Source organism: Rattus rattus, chromosome 10 (assembly GCF_011064425.1).
Source record: "Rattus rattus isolate New Zealand chromosome 10, Rrattus_CSIRO_v1, whole genome shotgun sequence".
Lineage (NCBI taxonomy): Eukaryota > Metazoa > Chordata > Mammalia > Rodentia > Muridae > Rattus > Rattus rattus.
Window position 1 is genome coordinate 10,636,651 of NC_046163.1, and position 20,860 is coordinate 10,657,510.

A 20,860-nucleotide genomic window follows, 5' to 3' on the forward strand; every position below is an offset into this window, starting at 1 on the left:
TGTGCTCTGTCTGCCCAGCCTCACAGCAAGAGCTCCTCTTGCTGTGAAGAAGCATTTACCTTAGTGGAAGAGAAGAATGCAAAGTCAAAAGGGCCCCAGAGCTGGCCATGTGACATCCGCGGTCCCAACCCAGACACACTGGGAGATTCTATCACCTTGTTCCCAGGCCTTCCCTTGGAGTTCTGCCCAGTGCCGGGCTCTTTCTGTGAGACTTCATATGCCACCTAAAACCAGTTAGAAAACCTTTCCCTCTACTTAAACCAGCCCAAAGGGATCGTGGTGTCCATTACTGAATCAGACTGAAACAGAGAAATGTGGACCAGAGAGATAAGGAAGTAGCAAAGGGAGTGGTAACAAGGGGAGCATTGAGAGTAACAAGTACAGGGAGGAGAGCTGACAGGAGGGCCAACTATCTGGCTCAGTGAATAGAGGTGCTTGCTGCCAAGCCTGACAGCCCAAGTTCAATTCCCAGGAAAGAATCAACTCCCACATATTGTCCTCTGAACTCCACATACCTGCCACAACTGGTTCCTTGAAATACAAACATACAAAAATAGATACACATTAAAAGAAATAACTGTGATATAAGAGAAAAATTTGAGATGAAGTGGCCAAAAAGCCTAATTGATGTTATGAATATGTGTGTTCATGTATGTGTACTTATATGTGTGTGTGTGTATACTTCTGTGTATGTATTTATACTTGTGTGTACATGTATGTGCATGTGTGTGTTTGTGGGACTAGCTGTGTGTTATTAACCAGATGTTATTAATAAGATGTCATCCACCTTGTATTGGAAACAGGGTCTTCCACTGCCCAGGAACTCACCAAGCAGTCTATGCTGACTGGTCATTGGACCTCAGGGATGCCAGTCTCCAGGGCCCTAGCACTGGATTTATAAGTAATACCACTACTTCCAGGTTTTTTGTTTGTTTGTTTGTTTTCTGTGTTGGTTTGGGAATCCGAACTCAGGTCCTCTGATTGCAAGGAATGCACTTAAGTGACTGAGACATTGCCCCTGCCCCATGAAGTTAATTTTGACAGAGATATGGAGGAAAGGAAGAATCCCACAGAAAGACCTCCAGACAGAGCAAACATCAATGGCTAAGGCTCCAAAGGGAATCTATTCCTTGGTGTACGAAAGAACATGACTTGGGACAGTGACAGCAGGATATTGAGCAGAGCCCAGACTTGCTCTAAGCTAGCACACACTTATTCCACTCCCTACACAACTTGGCATTGACTACTAGATCAGTGCAAACACTAAGAACGAATATTCCCAGACTGGGGAGTCAGCTCATAGGGTAGAGTTCACCTCCCAAGGGTGAGGACATGAATGCTGATCCCCCAGAAAGTTTCTGCTGCTGGAATAAAATAACCCAACAGAATACAAGTTAGGGAAGGGGATTCAGTCCATCATGGGGGACATTTCATTTTCAAACCAAGCACTGTATTAAAAGTCAGTGCCGTGATAGGACAAGTGTCTGTAACCCTAGTGACAATAAAACAAGAGACAGAGATAGGCAGACCCCTGGAAGCTCTCTGTAGTGATAAAGTACCAAGCCAGTGAGAGACTCTGTCTCAAATTTTAAAAGGTAGAAAATACCTCAGGACTATCATCCAAGATTCAGTTCCTGGAACCCCTCACTTGAGCACTGTACATGCATGAGCTCATACATTTGTGCATACAGAGAGAGAGGGGGGAGGGAGAAGGGGAGAGGAGGGAGCGAGCTCATAGATTTCACAGAACCACAATATTGAAACAATATTTGAATCACATTTTGTAAAAATGACCCTCCTCTGCACACCACAGAATGGAAATTCAAAACAAGACTTATTCTAGTTCACAAGCTGTTTGAGAAGCACAATTCTCTATGCCTAGTTTCTCCGACCCTTCCTGCAGTTAGGAAGTACTCTAAGATCTGCGTGACCATTATGATTCAACTCTGCTAAAACAGCTCAGAGGTAGCCACAGACAGGAAGTCAACAAACAGGTGTGGCTGTCTTCCAATAAAACTTTATCCACACAAAAACACAGGGGACAGGTTTTAGCCTGATTTGTAACTTGTCAACCCCTGTACTAAGCTACAGGAAGGAGACTGGACTTGACTTAAAGAAAATAAAAGCCCCTGCCTCTGATCGAAGCTCTATCTTTCTCTTGATCCTCCTTATCACTATTCAAATATATTAGTAAAATCATTGCGTCTTGATCCCTTCTTCAGAAAGGTGGGTGGAGCTCCTCCCAGCTCCCAGCTCCCAGCTCCCAGCTCCCAGCTCCCAGCTCCCAGCTCCCAGCTCCCAGCTCCCAGCTCCCAGCTCCCAGCTCCCAGCTCCCAGCTCCCAGCTCCCAGCCAGGTTCTGGCATAACAATCCTGGCAGAAGTCCCTGCCAGTAGAGAAATGTATCTGTAGAGTGCTCAGCCATAAATTGGACATCTATACATCACTCCCTACCCAAAGGCTCATGGACCATCTAGGAAGGAGGACTAAAAAGATGGTCAGAGCCAAAGGTGGGGAAGGACTGGAATTGTCTTCTGGACATGTTAGAATCACTGTACTCATCAATTTACAACAGCTGTATTTGCCTGCACAAGATCTATACAAGATCAAGACAACCAGTACTCCAACATGGAAGGATGGAAGACGGAAGACTCAGGAGGACTGATCCCAACTGAGGAGCTAGTGGCAGATAATGGCTTTTTCGGGGAGGAGGAGGAAGACTTGTGTCATGTGTGTATGTGTGTGTATGTGTGTGTGTGTGATATATATATATGTATAATTGGGTATGTGTGTATGCATACATGTGTGTATGTGTGTGTATGTGTTTATATGTGTGTTATGTGTGTATATGTATATGTGTATGTGTGTATGTGTCTATATGTATATGTGTGTGTACACATACATGTGTGTATGTGTATATGTGTGTATGAGTGAATATGTGTGTATGTATATGTGTATGTGTGTGTATGTGTGCCTATATGTATATGTGTGGGATGTTGTTTTCGAAAGTGTGGCCCCCAGTTCCACTTCCATGAGCATATGAGTAGTTCAACCTGAATCTGGTAGCTTACGTTTTAGAGAGAGAGAAAGAGCTGGGGGCTAGAGCATTGGCACAGTGACTAAGAGCATTAGTATCCAAGAGCTCTTGTAGATTCTATTTCCAGTACCCACAACCATCCCTAAGTTCCAGGGGATCCGATGCCTTCTTCTGAGCCCTGTAGGCACTAGGCATACATGTGGTACACGTACTATATGCAGGCAAAACAGAGCAATAGACACAAAATAAATAGAAGCTCTTCTTCTAAAGTAGATATGTGAGAACCGGGCAGTAGTGGCACACATTTTAATCCAAGCACTCAGGAGGCAGAGGCAGGCAGATCTCTGAGTTCAAGGCCAACCTTGTCTACAGAGTGAGTTCCAGGACCACAGTGATACCCGTCTTGGGGGGGGGGGAGAATATGTGTGTTTGGGAGGAGAGAGAGAGAGAGAGAGAGAGAGAGAGAGAGAGAGAGCGTAAGGGTGGATCTCAGAGGACCAGAAAAAGAAGGAGCAGAGGTGCACTGCATGCTTATATGAAATACTCAAGAATTAATAAAAAACACTATTTTCAAGAAGTACCCGCATATGTAATGTATGTCTAAAAACAGAGTCTCCCAGGAATATATGACTTTCTCCACCCCCACCTTCCAGGAACCAGCATGGCACCTCTTATCCTGCTCTGGCTTGTGAGTAACTCAGAGTCTGGAGAGACCATTCACTCTCTGGGACCTGCCAATCAAGCCATAGGTCATCTTGCCACTCCATTGCCCAAGGTCTCTCATCCCATTATTGAACACAAAGTTGCATTTGGGTCCAAATGGACTTCTGAGGCCACTTCCCAGCTCATCGTGTGTGGGGGTGTGGTGGTGGGGTCTGGAATCATTGTATGGTATAGGCACAGGTCATAGGAAGCCATGTTTTCCCTCTATGTCCTGACATCGCCACAGGCAGGGAAGCTATCTGTGTTCACACCTGTCTCCATTCACCCAGCACCTCTATCATAAACAGAGCTCTATGTGTACACATAGCGAAGCAATTGCCTGCCCACAGGGAGGCCAGAGTCCTGTGTCCACGAGAGGACAGACTCTCTGCACTGGGTCCATTCAATGGCTAGAGAGCTGAGTCAGGTTTTTTCCTGAGATTTCTTCTATTCAATATTTCCTTCATTGACTCACGCCACTCTTAATGGGTAAAACTTTGCTGTTGCAAGATCCCTTAAAATACCCCTCTTGGGCCAAGTGCCGTTTATCTTGGCAGCAGATAGCTCCAAAAAAATTGGAAAGTCTCTGCTTGGCATGGTCTCTGAGCTACTGGCACGTTAGAGATTAATAAAGCACATTTAACAGAGCTCAGGTCTCCGCAACCCAATCCCTCACCGTGAAATGTGCGAGGTTCTTTGTTCACAGCGAACAAAGTCGAAGCCAGCATGGGCCAACCATGACAACTAGAGATAGGAAAACAGTCAAGATCTTGAACATCTTTCATCTGGCAACTGGTGGGTAGGAATGGATGCCCAGGGCTCAACTATACATCTGCTTGGTGCTCCCTGCTATACAAACTCGCCAGGAGCATCGGACCCCTGGGCGAGCTGGGGGGCTGACTGTACAAACAGCAGCACCAAGATATCTGTGCTATACCTGTTTCCTTGAAGCCCAAGAAAAGGGTGAATTGAAAATCAGCCCATTAAGGAATATCTCCAGAAGAAGAAAATAGAATCAGGATTTAACAAGACATTTCCAAACATTTTAGCTCTTCTTTAGGAAAGCAAAGTGCTTAGGTGTGATTGGCTATCAGTTTAGGGGGAAAGACCCCAAGCAAATGTACAGGTGTGGGGCTGGTAGCACAGGAAGGAGACAACAGCGACAAGAAATGAGAACTAAAACTCAAACAGGCATTAGACCGACCGGCAATTACAGGTTCCGAGGAGGAAGCAATTCACTGGGAAACCCCACACACCTGGATTCTCGAGAGGCAAGCACCGGAAGAAAATAGCAGGGAGCCACGCGCAAAGGCAAAGTGGTGAGTACCAATGCAGCCCCGCCACAGCCTCCACAGACACTGAGTGACTCCTCAGGAGTCCTCTGGAAAATTCACACAGACCTGCAAATCAGAACTCTAGACCACTGCTTTGCTCCTGCTGAGCACAGTAACCATGGTTCTCCACGTCAAAGTCCACATGCCGTGGGACAAAAAAGTGAAGCAAAGAAAAGTTCTATCCTTACCTAAACGGCATAGCAGACAGGCCAGCTGGTTGCTCCGCGTTAGCCTGCTCCTGTGTGCTGTCTCATTCCATCCAAAGTCCTAGTGCTATCCAGGAGGGCTCCTGGGGGGATTCTCGGATCTTCCTGTAGGAGTTTTTGATCACTGGCTTGCTTAACAAACACGCCTGTGTTCTGTGGGTGTTTGAATGCAGTACCACACCGGGCAACCAGCCAACACTCAGCTTCCACAAGCAGGGAGAGAGAAAAACTCACACCCTCCCAAACGGGCTTCCGTCCTTGGTGTCTTCTAAGGTGGGGAGCCAGGTGTCATCTCTGGTTGGAGGGTAGCAGGAAAGGTAGCTCCCTTTTCTGACTTCTCCACTGCCTTGTGGGAGCCCCAAAGTTTGTTTTTCTATCTCACTGCCCTGAAGTTCTCCTCGCGATCGGGATCGCCCGGCTTGCCTTTCCACCAGCTGCACTTTAAATGTATTTTAATTGGCTGGAATGTCGAAAGAATCTATTTGGCAGTCGTTTACATGGGACGCACGCCCAGGGCAGCTGAAAAGAGGCCCCAGAAGCGGACGATTACTTCATCAAAAGCGGCAGTTTGAATAGCACTGACTCCTACATAACTACAAGGAACGGAGTTCTACAGCCAAGATGGAATAATTAATAATTTGTGGAGAAAATTCTTCATTCATCTAAAAAAAAAAAAAAAGCCAAAACAGGGGCGGGGAGGGGGAATCCCTGCGTAGGAGAGTTCTTTCTGAAAGGAGTGATTTATTAGGGCCCCTGTTCTGCTCTCTACAAACATTGATTTTGCATAGCCTTACAGGAGGGACATATGCATAATTTGGTTTGCCTGAAAAGTTAAAGCAAGTAATTTTCTCTTTCAAACAGCCCCTGAGATGCACTTTTCATCCTCGTACATCAGCCGTAGACCACAGCAGATATTTTCCTAAGTAACAGGCAGTTGTCTTTCTTGCTTTCCCTTGGTTGGTGACCTCTCAGCTAGATCCAGCTTCAAATACATTCACCCCCAATCAAAATAGATAATCATCACCACATAGTATTTATAAGCCTGGCTCGAATTTAAAATATTACAGGTGAAGAAGGGTCTGGGAGATGGCTTGGATGGGTCAGAACACTTGCTAGGCAAGCATTAGGACCTGGGTTCAAATCCTTAGAAGTCATAAAAACCCAGGTTTGTCTCTGTACATCTCAGTAGGAGGAGAGCTGGGGGTTGCTGGCTGTCCATGTCACATGAGATGAGAGCAGAGAGGGACGCAGGAGGACTCCCAGCTTCCTTCTCTGGCCTCTGCATGTACATGGGTGTGCATATACTCACACAGATGTGAGTGTGAACTCTCTCACACACAAGCACACAAAAGCAAATTACCCAAAAATGCCAGTTTAGGCAGATCCTGACAATGAACAATAGATAAGTACACAAACACATATGCATAAATGTGTCAAAAAATAGAACAACAAAGCAAGCCATAAGTCAGATTAAACAAATAAATGGAAAAGCCTTCACATTCTTCTAGGCTACTGGTTTTCCAGGAAGCTGATTTATTGGTATATCTTGAGTGGGCTTATATATTAAAGAAACCCAGGCCTTCTGGGTTGCCCTAATGATCTCCCTCCTTCAAAGTACCTGTCTTTAGTGGGGGTATCTAGAACAAGGCAAGCACCCCAAGTTTTCCTCTCTGTGGAAAATGTGAGCGAGGAAACACTGACACATTCGTTACTCTGCCTTTCCTTCATGTTAATAAAACTGTCTGTGGTTCTCAACAAGACAGAACATGAGGAAGGGTGATGTATGTGCACATCGTTCAGGACGATTTGTTGAACTGCTCAGAGGCAAAACCCAGCACACTGGGAAGTGAAAGAGAAGGTTGGAGGAAAGGACTCGGCCAGCCTCCTGGCTATGTGAACCCTGCAGAACCCTGCAGGGGCTAACACCCCTGTGTGTATGTTAATGTGCTGCCCTTTAACATCATCCTTACATTGCATTTATTTGTTCATTTTGTGTATATACGTGGAACTCAGAGGACAACTTGGGGAGGTCAGTTCCCTCCTTCCACCACGTGCGTCCCAGGACCAAACTCGGATCATATGGGGCTTGGCAAGTACGTTTACCTGATGGCCCATCTCACAGGCTTTTCTCTTGCCATTCTTGACTTCTGAACCAAACAAGGGGCCCTGTGATTTCACTTTGCTTTGGGACTGGAGAACAGGCAGCTGCACACGAGAGGAACAGTAACCGTCCATGAGGTGCAACACGGGATTGATACTCTAAAGCATAGGGAGGAGCCTACTGCAGTGTGAATGACAAGTGCTTTCCACACCTGCGCCCTATTCAATGCTTTGCTCCTAGGAAGATGGTGGGCAGAGATCTAAGATGGAGCAGGTCAGCAGCAATCATGGGTAGGACGGTGATCTATGTCTGGGAAGCAGTTTACCCTGGTTGAATGCATCACTCCACTGCATCTGATAGGTTCAAAAAGTCGTTGTCCCCATACAGCCAACTCCCCACTGAGTTATTCTATGGGCATAAAGATTCAATGCATAACCAGCCATCTTCCAAATTAACTTAAAATTTCCTGTGGTTAACCTTGCCAAACCCAAGGATACCACTGACTCACCACTGTGAATTCCAATAGCTCTCAAGCTCTTAGGGCAACAGGGACCCCTGGAGTGCTCTCCATGACCTGCTCTGATGCCTGGATGGTAGCCTTCCTTGACTTATCAGAAGGCATACAGAAAGCCTTATCTCTCTAAGAGAGGAGCTTGCTCTCTGATGTCAAGCACTTCCTGTCTCTGCTATCTTGAGCCTGCTACCTGGACTTCTAAATGTTTGACCTCGGTGTTTAATAAGCAAACAGACCAGCATTCCAGAAAGAGAATTTCAGAGATGAACTAATTCCATTATTTTTTAAAAGGACGTTTGAAGCAAGAAAATGTTCACACACAGGCACACACACGCATGTGTGCACATGCACAAGGACACATGCATATAAGTTCACTCACAGAAGCTAGTTTGCATGTGTATGCTTTCTTTTGCTACACTTGTTCCTACTTTGTGTCTCTGTGTGTACATGTTCAGTTGTACACGCATGTTGTGTGCATTCAGAGGCCAAATATCAACCTGAGTCATTTCCTCAATTCCTCTCAGCCTTAAGTTTTGAAATAGGACCTCGTCACTGAACCCGGGACTCACAGACTCGGTTAGGCTGGCTGACCAGTGTGTGGTGGTTTACGTATGAAATGCTCTGCTTCAGTTTGGGTATCTGAACACTTGGTGTGTTTAGGAGACGCAGTCAGGACAGAGGAAGCATGTCTTTGGGGGTAGGAGGGGAGAAGGGGTGTGAAAATGATGTAAATACAGTACTTATGTGTAAAATTCTGAAAAAAAAACTGACAGAAATTAACCAGGACGCAGATGTTTATTCTAGATACTACTCATGTTGCCTCTTTTCAACCTTCGCCTGACGCTGCGGCATAAACAGTATTTATCCTCATTTTACAGTTTATAAACCGAGATAAAGGTCTGCCAACGCTACTCACCCTGACACTCCCAGAAGTTGGCAGGACAGAGATTTAAACTCTACTCCCTGTATTTTCTTTCCTACAACTTCCCACCTGTCACGAGCAAGCCAAGGAACAGAAAATAACTGCCTCCTTGGAGAGGCTCTTTAGCCCCAAAGTTTGGTGCAGATGTAGGAAAATAGCCCTGGGCAAAGACAAGAGATTGGTCTGGGAAACTCTGGAGGTGAGAGGGAAAGATGAAGGTGAGGAGAGAAGACAGGGAGGGAAAGGGAGAAAAAGAGAAAGGGGGAGGGAATGAGAGGGACAAGAAGGAAGCGACTTTGGGTGTCCCTTGCATTCAGCAATGGTGTTTTAAAGTCCCTGTGTCAAAAAGAAGTGCTTCAGAAGACTAGGGGTAACGAACAACCAGCCAATGCTGGAAAGCCAAAGAAACCTCACCACACACATGTCAGTGCAGCTGCTGTCATGAAATACAGCCTTCTCATTTCCACGGTATCTTAACCTTTGAAGACTTCACCGAAATCACAGTGACAGAATGATTAGTGCACAGCGTTGGAATTTGTTCTTGCTAAGCACACTTCCTGGTTATCGTCGCCAGGCGATCATGATGAGACCTTACATCCTCCAAAACCCTCATCCCTGCGTTGCTGAGACACAGGTCACAACAGAGTGTTCAAAAGAGGAGCCACATGGGTTGTGTTTCTGGGATGGGCCTTGGTCCAAGTCCTGAGGTGGATTAGCTCATCAGAAGCACCATGATTACCGAGATTTTAGAGATGGAAGAAAGGGGACATAGGGCTTGGATTGCCCTCTAGCTTGCAAACACCACTCTTCTGCCACTCACAGCAGCCTGCTGCTCTGAGCTGTGGGAGGAGCTGCTGAGGAGAAGCTCAGCTCTGGCTCCCCTGATGGCCTCCCTGACTGTGAGGTATTTTCTCCAAGAGTCAGAAGTCTTTTCCTTTCTCTCAGCACAGGTCTGCGAGACGCCAGGTTTGACAGAGGTGTTTTAAAAGGTTTTCTTGGCTTGTTGTGGGCGGTGCTCTGCGAAAGCATCTTCCTAGTTTTGTTGTTACTGTGATTTAACTCTCACCAGAAGCAACTTAGGGGAGTTTCTTATGCTTCCAGGTCATAGTCCATCCCAGGAAGTCAAGTCAGGAACGTGAAGGTAGGATCCTTTCATATTCCACACAGCACTGTCACTGACCAAGGAACTCACGGTCAATGAAGTACAGCAGAAATCATGGAGGAATGCTGCTTAAAGGCTCTCTTTCACACAGTAGAGCAGTCCCTGATGGCATGGGCATGGGTGAGCCAGACCCAAGAGCACCAGATCAGGAGAGCTGATTCTGTACCTGCAGCATTGGGTGAGCTAGCCTGGGCAGTGCTGGGGAGCTGGCCTCAGTGGTATGGCTACAGTAGAGCTGGTGGGCTAACTCAGCTACCCCCCGGGCCCAGATCCGGGGCTTTCAGTTGACTTGCCCAACATCTACCCCATCTATGAGCTGCTATAGTACATGAAGGGGCTGGTTCTGCTCAACTAAAGCTGCAGGATCGCAGGGCAACAACAGGATACTGAAGAGGACTCCTGCTGAGGATCCAGTGTTGTTAGTGTAGCAGAAGCCAGATCTGCAAATAAAGTTGTGTGGAAAAAAGGGTGCACTGTGGGACACACTGTTACACACTACAGCTTCCATGATGAGATGTGGGGTTTTGTTTGTTTGCCTTATTTTTTTATTTTATTTGTTTTATTTTATTTACCTTTTGGGGTGGCAGTGGTGGTTTGAATAGGTTTGGCCTCCAAAGACTCATGTGTTAGAATGATTGGCTAATAAGAGGAGGGCACTATTTAGGAAATGTGGTCTTCAGAGGAAGGGTGTCACTGTAGGAGTGGGCTTTGAGGTTTCCTGTGCTCAAACTCTGCCCAGTATGGAATCCAGTCTCCTCCTGGCTGCCTTGCGATCTTCCAGCACCATGCCTGTCTGCACACTGCCATGCTTCCTACCGTGACAATGATGGACTACACCTTTGAATTGTAAGCCAGACCCAATTAAATGTTTGCCTTCATAAGAGTTGCCTTGGTCATGGTGCCTATTCACAGCAATCAAAACCCTGAGACAGGAAGGGAGGTTGCAAGGGCTGAGGGTAGATATAGAGGGACAGACAGGGAGATGAATGGTATTGGGGTATATGATGTGGAATTTACAAAGGCTCAATAAAACTCAAAATACAAACAAATAAAATCTGGCTCTTAGATTCAGCTGCTTTTCTTAGACAGTTCACCTGCCCAGGTAATAGTGCTACCACAGTAAGCTGGGCCCTCCCACATCCTTTAACAATTGAGACAATCCCTCACAAACATGGCCATAGACAAATCTGATCTGGGCAATTCTTCAATTGAGTCATCTTCTCTGATGGCTAGAGGCTGTGTATAATCTAGTAGGCCTTCAGGGATGGGTAACTCAGTAAAGGACTTATGAAAGCATGACAGCTGGAGTTCAATCTTGAGAATCCATGTAAAAAACCATGCTTAGAATTCAAGCCTCGAGCAAACAGAAACAGAATTCTGTAGCTCACTAGCCCAACATTCTAGCTTAATTAGGGCTCTCCAAGCTAATAAAAGGCTCTATCTCAAAAACCAAAGTGGAGAGCCATTGAAGAAAGAAGATAAAGGTTGTACTCTGGTCTCTACACACATTTACATATATGCTCACATAATCATAAAACATGTCCACAAACCCACATATATATGAATACACACACTGTCTTGGAATTAAGGGGTTTTATACACTTGTTTTGCCTAGAGAATGTTACTTAGTTATTTCCAAAGATTGTTAGTCCTCTACAAAACACTAGCCTATAGGTCTGGGATAGTCCTAGAATTAGTTACCTGTGGAAGAGGAAGCAACATAGAAGAAAAGGATTTTTGGCCTGAGTTTCTCTCAAGATATCCTTTCAGCTATTCAACTACCCCAAACCTAATCTCCACCATATATGTTCCCCTAGGGGGAAAATCACCCTTCCATTCTGTCCAAGAAAACGGCTTGCTGTGGAAGGAAAGATGGTGTTCTTCTTTGCAGGTAGACACACCTGAAGTCACTGTCTGCTTTGCAGTTGACAGCTGTCCTTCTCCTCAGCGAGGCGATGGATCACCATTGTATCAGAAGTGCTATGGTGGTAAGCTGTGAGGACACCCCACAGTGCACACCCCGAACCTGTGGTAATTCCCCTTCTCTTCCACCATTATCCTGGGCCTGAGGGAACTAACAGGAAGAAGAGTCAGTCCTCAAGCTCTTCTTAAAGACTGCCTGGGAAGGTGTAACAAGGCAATGGGATTTCTCTCCACACTACTATACGTAGATGCTCAACTCAAATCAGTTTCCCAAGAAAAGACTCTCTCTCTCTCTCTCTCTCTCTCTCTCTCTCTCTCTCTCTCTCTCTCTCTCTCTAACAACCCCATACACACAAAGAAAAATGAGACTCTAAACAAATAAACACACCCAACAAGATAAAACTGCCAAAAATGAAACAAAGAAACCCACAGGGAGTGGCAAGGGTGGTGCTTGTAGGAAACATGGAGTTTGTTTTTGTATTGGCCAGCTACTTCTGGGCATGGGGCCTGTTCTGGAGTGTGGTTGATACACCCAATGACACTTCTTTGGAGAGAGATGACTTTCTCTTTGCCAACTAGTGTCAACAGCAAATAGCTTCCTGGTCAGGAGTGGGACCCTGTGTCCACTTTCCTCTCTCCGTGCTGGATTCTCTCTGTCCTGAACTTGTGCATGCCCCGTGCATGCTGCCAGCCTCTGTGAGTTTAAATGTGTGTTTCAGTCCTGTTGTATCTGGAAGGCATTCTTTCCTTGGGGGTCATCTACCACTTCTGGTTTTTACAATCCTTCGGCCTCCTCTGCACATGGGGATGGGGTGGGGGGATACAGGAATAGCACTGATGAAGACTGCACTCTCTGCACATCGGAGGACCTGAATTTGATCCCCAGAACGCATGTAAAAAGCCTGGGATTGGGAGCATGTATTTGTAATCTGAGCCCTTGGGGAGATGGATACAGGAGGATCCCTGATTTTTTGGTGAATCTCAGGACCCAGTGAGAGACCCTGTGTCAAAGACTAAGATGATAGCTACTGAGGAATGACACCTGAGGTTGACTTCTGGCCTCCATGCAGGAACCTTCACACACAAGCACACACCCCAAATGTCTATACACACACACACACACACACACACACACACACACACACACACACACACACACACACACGGTAGGTAGCACCATGTTAATGTTCTGTGGGGCATTTGAATAGGGGTGGGTGAATCCCAACTTTGCTGGAAAGAAATAAGGAAACATAGCTAGCCATTAATAAGCCAGTGTGAGAAACCTTTTACTTAGCACAGTAATGACTACACGTAATCAAAGGATGATGAATTATCTTTGCCGAAAAAACATTCATAACTATTTATAAAAAGCAGGAGAAACAAGCATAGTCTTATATTAATATCAGTGGTTGTACTTAAAACCTTAATCTTCCACAGCCGTCATGGGGAAACGACCTATCCATCACCTTCGCCATTATTCATTTTTCAATATCCGTCTTCCCTCTTATCTACTTTTGTTCCTTTTAATAACATTTCAGGGAAAGGCATTCAGTGAAAACAAACCATGGAACTTCACAGAAGAAAGAAGAAGAAAGGAAGGAAGAAGGAAGCAAGAAAAACTGAAATGAAGCCCAGATAGACAAGAGCTGGTTTTAATGTGTTCCTGGGTGGTATATATACATATGTGCAGGTGTGTGTAAAACATGTGCAGGTGGCCTCCAAGGCTAGATGAGGTCATTGGATCCCCTGTGTTCCTCTGGTTTTAGGGTGTTGGCAACCCTGGGTCCTCTGGAAAAGCAGCAAGTGCTCTTATCCACCCAGTCATCTCTCCAGCACCTAGAGTACATTTTCAACTACATAAATACGGTAACTTAAGGAAATGGATATTTCAAAGCCAGTACAGTGATTTGGAGAAGACGAACAATGAATTATTCTTCGGTTATATATCAGTTTTGTTAAACAAACAAACAAAATCCAACCAACCATGTAAAAACGAACGAACAAACAAACAACAAATGGAAATAACCTTGGGATTGACCAACAAGAAAATTACAAAGGACTTTTATCAGGGTTGCAGAGTGCCTCCATTTAATCTGTGGAGAAATTATACCCATTTTGGAAAAGAAAAAAGAAAAAAAATGTATCCATTGAGAAAACATGAAAGATTTGCACTCTAGGATATAGCAGAAGGGGTGGCAGGGTTCTGTTTAAAGCAATAAAGTTGGCCCCAGTCTGTCTAATTTCCGGGTGAGCACACATGGTGCTTGAGCCTGCCTTGGCACATTGCACAAGCAAGTACACATACTCTATGCACAGCATGATAAACACTGCTCTCTCTCTCTCTCTCTCTCTCTCTCTCTCTCTCTCTCTCTCTCTCTGTGTGTGTGTGTGTGTGTGTGTGTGTGTGTTGCTGTTTCTCTCTCCCTTTCCCTTTCTTCTCCTTCTCTCTCTCTCTCCTTTCTTTCACCAAACAAACAAATATCTTACTGTATGCGTGTCAGTCTGTTTACGCAGTTTGTTTATGTGAGTACGGACATGTATGTATCACTGCTCATCTGCAATGGTCAAAGGAGACTGTCAAGTGTCATCCTCACCTCCCACATTGTTTGCAGGCATGTCTCATCTTTGTCTTTTCATCCATGAGCTTCTGGGGATTCTCCGTCCTGTCCCTACCTCTCATTTCCCTGATGGAACACTGACTAGGGCCACACATGCACACTGGGGTTACAAACAAACACCATGGAGTTCTATTTTACCTGGATTCTGAAGCCAGGTCCTCATGCTTACAGAGCAAGCACTTTACCCAGTGTGCTGCTGCCCCAGCCCATGATGAGATTCCTTAAAGAATATTTTAGTAGCTCAATTATGCAGTTCTGGAACATGTACTCCATAGGTGACAATGTCCACCACAGTGTCAAAGACCCGATATACCTGACACCAACACCTCGACTGGGCCTTAACTCTCTCTGCCTGACTCTGTCTAATTTAATGGTTGACATCAGAATAGAATACATATGGACAGTTGCTTCTCCCTCAAGGAAGGGTGGGAACAGAGCAATGAGGCACCCTACCCCATCCCTTGATGCATCCTCAGTTTTATGTTATTCTGCAAGCTTAAGGACATGGGTATGTTCCCTACATTCAACTTGAATTTTCCTCTAATACCTTGTGCTTCAAAGTGCCACACCTCAACTGAGTCTATGCCTTCCATGCAGAAGCTCTCTCCATAATTCTTCTAGGGCTCTTGTTTCCTTTCTGTTGCCACGATAAAAACACCCTGCCAAAAAGCAGCTTATGGGAGAAAGGGTTTATTTTAGCTCACAATGTCTGGTTACAGCCCATCGCAGCAGGAACGTCTCAGGAGCCAGAGCCTGAAGCAACTACTACATCAGGTTAAGAGCAGAGAGGAACAAATGCATGCATGCTCAGGGTTCAGCTGGCTTCCACACCCTGTACAACCCAAGACCCCAAACCAGGGATTGGTTGTACCCACTTTCAGGCCCTGTCTTCCCACAACAATCGGGGCAATCAAGATAATCTCCTGCAACTATTCCAACAGGCTAGTCTGATCTAGACAATCTCTCACTGACGCTTTCTTACCACGTGATGCCAGACCATGTCAAGTTGGCAGTTCAAAGTAACCATTGCAGCTTTTCAAACCTGCCAAACTCCATGCCCCCTGCTTAGGGGGTAGTGTAGTCATCCATCTATTAGATTTGCAAACATTCATTGACATGTATTCTGTCGGGTGACAGGCACTTTGGGAAGCTCAGAGAGCTTTGGTCTTTGCCTTCAAAGAGATGAGAAAATCAATAGCAAACGGTCTCTAACAAGTGCTGTAAATGCAATCGGAACATTTGACTTCTTCCTGCTTTTGAAGTTCCTATTCCTTTCTGTGCATGCCTTTTTATGAGACTCAGAATATTCCTTCTCCCCTTACAGTAGGCGCACTCTTCTCTCTTTATACTCTGATTGGTTCATAGGTTGATTGAAGCCAGTGAATACATCATTTATTCCAAGGATCATCATGGCAATTTCAAGCTCAGAATCTCCCTAGATGACAAAGAAATAATTACGTACTGAGTTTCTGAATCCTGTCATGTCCTGAGCTTTGCTAATACACTGCTCATAAGAACATATCTGAGGAGTTAGTCACTAGGAGAACCAAAGGGCTATTTCTTCATTGTTTGCTGTGTGTGCATATGTATGTTTGTGTGTATGAGTGTGTGCATGAGTGTACATGTACATGTGAACACCAAAAGACCACTTGCAGGAGTCTGTTCTCTACTACTTTGTGCTTTTGGAGATCAAATACCAGTCATCAGGCTTAGCAGAAGGAGTCTCTACCCACTGAACTATCTCACCTGCCCTCCACCTTATGTTTTGAGACAAGGTCTACTTGTGTTCATCCTTGAATTCACCAAGTCAGTTCTTCTGCCTGGCCAGTGATCCCCGGGATCCCCCCGTTTCCATCTTCCAAGCATGGGAATTAGGGATACACATCTTCACATCTGGCTTTGTGTGTGTGCGCGTGGATCCTGAGGATTGAACTTGGTTATTACGTTTGCATTGCAAGCACTTTAACAACCAAGCCGGCTATCTCTTCAGCCACTACCCAGTGTTCTTTGCAGCCAGTCAGTGGCCAAACCATAGCCACACTCACACACATGATGGAACAAGGGGAAATTGGAGGTTTAGGGACTCATAAACCATTGACAAGTCAAGGCACAGGCCAACTGTGGCATGGTTCCCCCTTTCCGGTTCTCACAGCCCCGAAGAACTGTACCCCCGAAAGGAGACTACTCCGTTTAGAGTTTTGTATGTAAACATCCAGTTCCCATGCTTTGGATGTTGGTGTTAATGTGCATAAAGAATGGTCCAAGAGAAAGAGAATCATTTCAGCTCTTTGAGGAGAACCACTGTTCTGACTACAACCAGACAGAAATGAACCACTGAAAACTTTAAACTGAAATCCGTGTACTCTAAAAGGGATTTTTACAGAATACAACATGACTCAAATATTTACTATTATTTTAAATTATATGTAGATGTCTGTCTCTGTATTGGAGTTTGTGATAAGAATGCAGAGTCCACAAAACCAGGAGAGGCTATTAGATCCCCCGGAATAGGAGTTAAGGTGATTGTGAGCCATCCAGCAGCAATTCTGGGAACCCGTACTTCAAAGAAAAATGTACCGCAAAAGCGGCATATGTTCTCAACCACTGAATCATCTCTCCAGGCCCAATCAATGGGATTTAAAAGAAGGGAAAACACCAGCTCATCCATATCACTCCGTTTCAACCAGCAAAATAGTCAGTTCCCAAGTGATGAGTGTTCTATTTTTATAATTTTCTTTGCAAGATAAATGGCCAGGATATACTTGCCATTATTAGCAATTATGATTGTTTACTTTCTAGGAATAAACTGTTTATCAGGGACCTAAATATTCTTGGAAATAGGCCAGGAGGATAGCTCAGTCAGTAAAGTGTTTGCCTTGCAAGCCTGAGAACCTGAGTTCAATTCCCATAACCTACATGAAAAGCCAGGTTTGGTGTCGGCTGTTTTTAACCCTAGCACTGGGGAGATGGGTTGTCCCTGAGCTCACTGGCCAGCCTGTCTGGAAAAATGAGTGATTTTCAGGGCAGGAGGAGACCTTCTCAAAACAAAGCAGAAGAAATCAAAACAGGGGCTAGGGTGTAGGTGGATGTGAGGGTGAGGTGGGGTGGGGGATGGCACCTAAGGAACAGCAACTGGGATTGCCCTTTTGTCTCTACATGCACACACGAACACAAAAGAACACATAGAATTTTTCAACAAGCAATTTTGGATTCTAGGTCCAATGATAAAACAGAAATGAAATGAAAATATGAAAATATGGACATGACTCTTTAGTTTGGACATGACAATAGCAAAAATGGCTGCTACTCCCTAGGGTTGAACATACTGCTGTTTTTCTCAAGTGAATACTTATCAAATGTCCTTCTAAGCACTCATCTCTTTATCCATAGATTAGTTCATCTCTCAGTCCTCACCATGGAGGCATCTCTGGGTGCAATGGACAGTGTAATCCAGAGACTCACAACAAGTCAAAGTATAGAGGACAGGTGTCTATGGACTACTCAATAATACATGGGAGATCTGTATCACATATCCTCTTCCTGAGGGTCAGGAAACATTATGGAGGAAGAGGCAGAAAGATTTTAAGAGATGAAGGCTGGAGAAACCTGAGTAAGACAGTGTCTTCTATTCTTGGCAGGACCACGGCACTCATGAACTCACAGTAACAGTGGAGACGGCACAAGACCTGTATAACATCAGGCCAGTCAGTAGTCAAGCAGGGTGGGGGAGGGGCTCATAAACTCCCACCCCTAGCTGAAGAGTGTTGATAGTTGATGGTTACTAGGGGAGGAAACACCAGTTTTCTCTAGTGTGGTCCCCGATAGACTAATCATGTTCTAATGATAGCCCCACATGCAAAGGTATATGGGCAAAACTAACTGGATTACATAATTATTTAAAAGAAAGGTAAGTGGATAAAAATTTTTGGAGAATTTTTACTGGCAATCTGGAAAGTGTTAGCTGGGGAAGCGTGAGGTTAATATGGTCAAAATACATTTTATGCATGTGTGAAATCCCCTAAGAATAAATTTAAAATATTATATTAAAATGGTTATCTTAACCTTATCCTACATTAGCAAAATTTATTTACAAATTAACATTAAAATGTCAAAAAGATTAAAGAAATAAAAGGTTAAAAATGTCTAAAACCACACCCCACTCTTAAATTCTGCTCTTTGCAATGAGATAAAGCCAACAAGCAGACACATAGGTGTGATCACTTACCACATTCCAGCCACCAGCCTGGATCAGCTAAGCCTTCCGAGACTTAAGCATATGAGCACCTGCCCACAGGATCAAGAAATAACAAATGCTCATTAGTCAGAACTCTAGCTTTTGGTGGCAATGTCTACCACATGAGCTAAAAGGTTTATCCATTGCTTCTGCTACATATGGCTCTCCTCTGAAGCTATTTCCCCTGAGAAATAGATAACTGCCCAGATTGCTATTAGGTTAAAATCAGATCTAATTGCACTGTAAAGATCTCCCGCTTTAGTACTTTTTGGAAGTGACAGTAACCAGAGGGGTGAGATGTGGAGATTTGGTCTCTGAAAATAAATGGAAAGCAGTTCTGTATGACTGGGATCAGTAGCAAGGTGGCCCTAAGGAGGCACTGGTATTGTAAGGTGGACAGCAATGCAGGGATAAGTCAGCATAACCAACATCTTCTGGAAATGCCAAGGATTTCAGGTGTCTCACCTCATAGTCTGCCTTTCCCAAGCCTAACCCTTCACATCGGCTCAGTGTCTACCAAGAGCTAGCCACACCCCCAAGAGAGTAAGCACGTCATACATAAAGGTGCCACACACTTGCTCAAATTACAGAACCATCTACATTCCTACCACTCAATTACAACCTGCTCAGCTCCTCACCCCTCCTATTTTTCTTTTATATCAATTTCCTTGCTAGTGCACACTATTTGGCCACTAAATAACGATTTTTATTTTTGTCTTAGAACTTGACAACCACCACTGAAAACAGCCACAACAAAGATACCTTTCTTTATCTCTTGTGATTATGGCCATATGGCAAAATAAATTCTTCCTAAGCCTGGTTTCAGGATCCCTTCTAGCACCCCTTCCATCACTCTGCTATCTCTAAGGATGGATCTACCTACCAATTATCAGAATCAAAACATAGGCTGGTTTCTACTGGTCTTGACTATCTCAAGTCATCTTCAATCTCTATTTTTCTCACAGACAACATGAGTGTTGTTTAGATCAGCCTTATATTTCTGTGCTTTTTCACAATTATATATACACACACATATATACATATATGTGTATATATGTATATATGTATATATATATATATATATATATATCTCATCTCTGTGATAGTGTATACCTATGATAGCGCAATGCATCCCTTGATAGTACAACCCTATGACACATAGAAATCTGTAGGCTTAGATTTTTATAGGGTTCTTGAATGCTTCAACCTCCCTTCTAAACAACAGACTGGAGGTTGGGAAGAAAAAAAAATTAATAGGAAAAGGCTTTTGCGAACCTGTTTAGAAGCAGTTCTTTGGGGGTGATTCCACTCTTCACTGTCAGAATACCAAGAGTCCAGTCCAATATCACACACCAAACAAAAATCAGAAGCAGAGGCTTGATCCAGCAGAAACTGCAAGCCTCCACCAAATCGGCATGAGTCAACAGAAATGGTAAGAATCAGCTGGAATACCACGAGAAGTCTTTTGCCAAGTTTCTCTCTACAAAATGAAGACCAGCAAAGAAGCAAGACCATTGAAGTGTTGTGCGGTCAGTGAAGACCAGCAAAGAGTTGCACAGTGTTGCAATGCAAGAGGGTCCTCTCACTGTCTGTGGTTCCACTTCTACTCTTTGCAAACATCATGTGCTCTGTCTGCTTCAGCAAAACATCCTCTCACAAGACAGCTTCCAGAAAAACATCAGGTGACACAAGTGAGTTTCCAAAGAAACTAGAAATTTCCACTTCAGGTCCCTTTGAATTATTTAATTTTTACTGTTTCATTTTTATATTCTTCATCAATTATTTCTTTTAGAATTGATTTAGTTACTCATTTGTATAGGTGCCTACATGTGTGAATAGGTATTTGTACATGGGTACATATATCCTATGGCAAATGTTAGAGAACAATTTGAAAGTCAATTTACTCATACCACAACATGGCTCCTAGGATTCCAGTTGAGGCTCTCAAGCCTAGCAGCAAACACCTTTACCTGCTTATCCATCTCACCATCCCAGTCTCAGCTATTTCTAATTTAGTTTGCCTCGTTATACTTCACATACCTTTGGAAATTACCATATTTGAACCCAGTAATATTTAATGTAAATATGTATTTGTATGTAAACATCTT